Source organism: Physeter macrocephalus, chromosome 8 (assembly GCF_002837175.3).
Source record: "Physeter macrocephalus isolate SW-GA chromosome 8, ASM283717v5, whole genome shotgun sequence".
In the NCBI taxonomy this organism is placed as follows: Eukaryota; Metazoa; Chordata; class Mammalia; order Artiodactyla; family Physeteridae; genus Physeter; species Physeter macrocephalus.
This window is the reverse complement of record NC_041221.1, coordinates 127909786-127916335: the sequence shown is the minus strand read 5'-3', so window position 1 is coordinate 127916335 and position 6550 is coordinate 127909786.

Here is a 6550-nt window from a genome sequence, read left to right as displayed (position 1 = left end):
TTTTCTATCATCACCAAGGTTAGATATTTAAATCCTATTTGAGCTCATGGCTTCCTTTGAGAGGCAGAGTAATAAACAAGATGGACCAAAGAACTCTTTCTGTTCCAGGAAGCACATGCAGGGGACAGGTGTTGGGTTGTGGTCTGGAGATCTGCTGGGGACCCAGGTGCTCAGGACGGCAGGAGGTTGGGAATCCTGTGTGGACTCACTGCTTGGAGCTGAACGCTGAACCTCCTTTCTGGCTTCTGACCTCCCCAAAGCCCGCAAGCCCACTGCAGCCTGGACCTCAGCATAGGTTCTGCTGCTAGGCTGTTCCTGGCATTCTGGGTTACTGCTTATTTTCTTTTCAGTATTTTTAATTTCCCAATTTAAAAAATATTTTGTGTTGGGTCATCCTGAACCCTGTCCTGCCGACACCTTTTGGTTTAAAGAGTATGGCGTCTTCCCAGGCTCCAGGGTCTGGAATGCAGTGTTGGGTCTGGGCTTCTGAGGAGCAGAAGGTTTGAGGCTTCAGAGCCAGGTATTCTCTCTCTATTCAGGTGACAGCGGAGAAGAGCGGAAGTCCAGCAGAGTGGCTTAGAATCCTCTCTTTTCTGCCCTTTGTCTTTCTTCTCATCTGTAAACCTCGCCTCCTTTGAGATAGGCACTGGCAAGCAGCTGAAGGATGCGGACTTAACCCCTGTTCTTAACCACACTCCTGCATTTTGCCCTACAAGCCTTCTTGCCTTTCCTTGTCTTACAACAACTCCTCATTCCCTTTTTATTTTTTTACTTATTTTTTAAAATAAATTTATTTATTTATTTTATATTTTATATTTGGTTGCGTTTGGTCTTCGTTGCTGTGTGCGGGCTTTCTCTAGTTGCCGCCAGCAGGGGGCTACTCTTCATCGCGGTGCGTGGGCTTCTCACTGCAGTGGATTCTCTTGTTGCGGAGCACGGGCTCTAGGCACGTGGGCTCAGTAGTTGTGGCACGTGGGCTTAGTTGCTCCACGGCATGTGGGATCTTCCCGGACCAGGGCTCAAACCCGTGTCCCCTGCATTGGCAGGCAGATTCTTAACCACTGTGCCACCAGGGAATTGCCCCATTCTCTTTTTAAAGGCAGCTATTCCTTTCCCAATCCATGGGGTTTGGTTGGGACTGCAAGTCGCCTCATACACGTGTGTACGTGACTGCACGTGGGCCAGTGTGAGGCATTCCTTGGAATTCCTAGCATGTAGGTCAAGGCCAGCTCCTGTATGACCCCATGACATTCATCATAAACTGTAAGACTACTATGCCCAGTTATTGGCTATTTGACCTTGAGCAGGTTATTTACCCTCTCTAATCATTTGTCCCATCATCTATGACATTGGGAGAGTAAAAGCTTTTATTAAATAGGATGGTTTTGAGAATGAGCCAAGCCCACGCCTAGCAGGTGACTGGTGTTTACTAAATGTCTCCTCACCTTCTCCCTCGGTGTCCCATCTTCTCACGTAGCCCCACAGCCAGGCCCTCCTCCCTCCCATGAGGCAAGGCCTGCAGTGTTTTGGCAATCTGGAACCAAAGTCTAATGAATAAGCCAATAATTGAACCTGTACTGGAAGTTCCACCTTCTGTGTTTCTTATAATTGGAAAGAAAATAGAGATCATACTTTTGTTAGTATTTTTACCACCTATTTCACCAGAATTCTATGCTGCTGATTTTCTCTGTACAGTCCTTGTAAGTCCTTCATTTTATGAACCACCAAGGGTGTCGTTGAGCTAGACTGACATACCTGCTGTTCTCTGGTTGTTCATTGTACCTGAGAGCTGCAGAGACTGCGAGGCAGGAGAGATCTCTCCACAGAGGTCCCCACTACTGAGCAGAGAAAGGAGGGTGCCAGAATCAGGGAAGAGGAAGCACAGCCTGCATTCTAAAATGAAGTCAAGAAGGTCTGTCTAATCCTAGAACACATTGTGTTTGCCACTCACTGATTTCCTAGAGTAACTGGCTGGGCTGCACTGGGGTCTCCCGTTCCTTAGTGCCAGCACGCTAGGAAAGGCCCACGTCCACGTCACAGAGGTTTTTTTGCACATGGTGTTTTTCACATGGGACACTAGGTCAACATCTGTGTCCGATCCCGTGTGTGGTATGAGGCTTCAATGGAAAACATCAAATGTTTTTTCCATAGATCTGCATGATGCGTTTATCCCTTAAGTCCCTGCTATGTGCCAGGCACGGTGAGGGTGCTCAGTATAAAGCATTAGGCATCACCTTATTAGTGGCATCTAGCAAACAAAGACCTCGTGTGTAATGGCTTTTACAGCCTGCGTGGAACTCCTGCTGCCTACAGGAACAAATGCCCCTTAGTCCTGAGGTATTGGGCAGTTGCTGTCATGGCCTCTTTTGGGGTCTTTGGTTCTTGTGATGGTCATGTTCCCATGAACCTTTTAAATAAGATGTCAATCCTGAAAGCCTCATTTCTGGTGGCACAGCATGTTGGGCACAAGTGGTCTCAGAGTTTATCCCAAGTTTGCACTTAGGAGGAATAGAGAAAAGGATGTCAGGTGGTTGATTTGCATTTCTCAGCTGTATGTCCAGGTCCACTTGGAGGCAGTTCTCAGTGGACACTTGATTAGAATGTAAATGTCATACTTTTCTTAATGTTTCCCTTCTCTTTATTTTCCCACTCTGCTGTTGCCTTTGATCAAGTTCACCTAATCTGTTCTTTGACTTTCTAAGAATTTGACTACCCGATACACCTCATAGAAGTGGAATTGTTACCAACCCAGGCCCTTAATCAACAGACATTCATAAGAGGCCAGAGAATTTCAGGCAAGACATTACTGGGGCTCACACTGCAGTACAAGGGAGTCAAAGCAAGAAACAGACATCCTTGCCTGCTCCCCAGGAGGAAATGCTTGGGTCCTTAAATGGGGTAACAGGGGCAGGTCCATGGGTTGGGCAGGAGGCAGAGCTTAGGTGGTCTGTTCCCCTTGGTGGTGCTGTGTGCAGGGATCATGTGCACTACCCTGCTTTTGCTCCCGGCACCCCCAAAATGGCGGACTTGCTCGTTGCTGCCTCCCCACAAAGCTCGTATAGTGATCATGATGCCCCAGCTGCTCGTGCATGCAGTTATTTTTAGTCACTTATAGTTTCTTTGTATCCTACTGCTCAAGGAGATGTTTGTCCAGGTGCAAGCACTCCAGTAGAGGATCCCAGGTTCCAGCCTATCTCAGCATCACATCCTCAAAATTCATTCACATTGTTGCATGTGTCAGAATTTCTTTTTTAAGGCTGAATAATATTCCATTGTTAAGTATATACCGCATTTTATTTTTCCATTCAGCTGTCGATGAACACTTGAGTTACCTCTACATCTTGGCTGTTGTGAATAATGTTGCTATAATCATGAGTGTACAAATATCTCTTTGAAACTCTGCTCTCAATTCTTTTTGATATATACCCGAAAGTAAGATCATATGGTAGTATTTTCAATTTTTTGAGGACCCTCCATAGTTTTCCATGGCATTTGCACCATTTTACCTTCCCACCAACATGCACAGGGTTCCAATTTCTCCATATCCTAACACATTATTTCTTTTGTTTTTGTTTTTACCAAAGCCATCTTATTATGAGATGCTATCTCATTATGGTTTTGATTTCCATTTCCCTCATGATTAGTGATGTTAAGCATCTTTTTATGTGCTATTGGCCATTTGTCTATCTTCTTTGGAGAAATGTCTATTCAAGTCCTTTGCCTACTTTTTAATTGAGCTGTTCTCTGTAATTGAGTGGTAGGAGTTCTTTGTTTATGCTGGATATAACCCTTTATCAGATACAGGATTTGTAAATAATGTTCTCCCATTCTATAGGTTTCCTTTTTATTCTGTTGATTGTATTTTTTTGATGCACACAAGTTTTTAATTTTGAAGTAGTCCGGTTTTTCTATTTACTTTTGTTGCCTGTGCTTTTGGTTGCCATATGCACTGTCATGAAGCTTTTCCCCTGTTTTCTTCTAAGAGTTTCATAGTTTTAGGTCTTATGTTTATGTCTTTGATCCCATTTTTGTATATCGTTTAAGGTAATGGTCTGCTAGTCTGAATGCCTGTGTCCCCCCAATATTGGTATGTTGAAATCCTAATGCCCTATGTGATGGTGTTAGTAGGCTGGCCTTTGGAAAGTGCTTAAGTCATGGAGGCTCTGCCCTGAATGGAAGTGGTGCTCTTATAAAAGAGGCTCCAGAGATATCCCTTGCCTCTTGCACCATGTGAGGACACAGCAAGGTGGCACTGGCTGTGAGCTAGGAAGTAGGGCCCTCATCAGAAGGCAACCATGCTGGCACCTTGATCTTCAACTTCCCAGCCTCCAGAATTAAAAGAAATAAATTTCTGTTGTTTATAAGATATCCAGTCTGTGGTATTTTGTTGTAGTAGCCTAAACATACTATGACATGGTTCATCTTTATTCTTTTCTATGTGTATATCCAATTTTCCCAGCACCGTTTGTTGAAAAGACTGGCTTTAATCCATTGAGTGGTCTTAGCATCCTTGTTGAAAGTCATTTGACCAGAAGGTCTATTTCTGGGCTTCCTATTTTAGTGGTCTGTATGTCTCTTTATGACAGTACTACACTGTTTTAATTACTGTAGATTTATATTGTTTTAAAATCAAGTGTGGTACCTCCAACTTTTTCTTTTTCAACATTATTTTGACTCTTCAGGGTCCCTTGAGATTCCATATGAATGTTAGGATGGGTTTTTTTTTCTATTTCTAAAAAAAAAATGCCACTGGGGTTTTGATAGAGCGCAGTAAATCTGTAGATCATTTTGGATACTACTGACATCTTAACAGTATTAAGTCTTTCGATCCATAAACAGGATGTCTTTTATTTGTGTCTTCTTTAATTTCTTTCACTAATGTTCTGTAGTTTTCAGCACAGAAGTCTTTTGCCTCCTTGGTTAAATTTATTCCTAAGTGTTTTATTCTTCTTGATTCTATTGTAAATGGAATATTTTCTTAATTTCCTTTTTGGATTGTTCATTGTTAGTGTACAAAAACAGCTATTTTTGTGTGTTGATTTTGTATCTTGCCACTTTGTTAATTTATTTGTTCTAACAGGTGTGTGTGTGAGCTGTAATCTTTAGGGCTTTCTACATATCAGATCATGTTGTGTATGAAGCAAGGTAACTGCCTTTTAATTCTTTTTCTTGTTTAACTGCTCTGGCTAGGACTTCCAGTTATTTTGTTCAGTTGAAGTGGTGAAAGCAGACATCTGTGTCTTGTTCCTGATCTTAAAGAAAAGCTTTCAGTCTTTCATCATTGAATATGAATACCACCTGTGGGCTTTTCATATATGGTCTTTATTTTGTTTGCTTCCTTCTATACCTAGGTTGTTGAGTGTTTTTATTGTAAAAAGGTATTGAGTTTTGTCACATTGAGATGATCAAATGGGTTTTTATTCACTGTCACTGCAAATGTGGTATATTACATTGATTGGCTTTATTATATTGAGCCATTCTTGCACTTCTGGAATAAATCCCACTTGGTCATCATGTGTAATCCTTTTGTCATCATGTATAATTCTTTTAATGTGCTGTTGAATTCTGTTTGCTATTATTTTGTTGAGGATTTTTGCATTGCTTTTCCTCTTGGTGCTTTTAAGATTGTCTTTGACTTTTGACGGTTTGATTAAATCTTGGTGTGGGCCTCTTTGGATGTATCCCACTTTGAGTTGTTGAGCCCCTTGTGTTTATATTCCCATTTTTCCCCTCAAATTTAGGATGTCTACAGCCACTCGCTCCCTGTACCTTTTGTGCTATGTTCTGAATGGTAGCGTGCCCCCTGGAGTTCATGTTGAAATTCTAACTCCCAAAGGTGATGGTATTACAAGGTGCAGCCTTTGGGGAGTGCTTCAGTCACAAGGGTGTAACTCAAGAATGGGATTAGTGCTTGATACAGGAGACTCCAGAGGGCTCCCCAGCACTCCCACCAGGTGAAGATATGAAAAATCTGCATCTGGCAGAGGGCCCTCACCTGACTGTTGCTGGCACCCTGATCTCAGACTTTAAGCCTCCAAAACTGTTAGAAGTAACTTTCTGTTGTTTATAAGCCACCCAGATCTGGGGTATTTTGTCATAACATCCCTAACAGACTAAGCTTCTTTTCACTATTTCTGAAAAGTAAAATATTTTGGGTGTTGTTTCTGGTTTGCTTTAAAAACAATGTTTCCTGACACTGCCTGAACATGCTGCAGCCAACAAAGTGGTCCATGCACCTCATCAGAGGTGGACGGGCCCTGGGGAGCTCCAAGCACAGAGCTAGGGTCTAGGGTAAAGGATTCAGTCAGCTCAGACATTTGAAAGGCACACACATTTTTTTTTTAACATCTTTATTGGAGTGTAATTGCTTTACAATGGTGTGTTTCTGCTTTATAACAAAGTGAATCAGTTATACATATACATACATTCCCATATCTCTTCCCTCTTGCGTCTCCCTCCCTATCCTACCCCTCTAGGTGGTCACAAAGCACCAAGCTGATCTCCCTGTGCTATGCGGCTGCTTCCCACTAGCTATCTATTTTACGTTTGG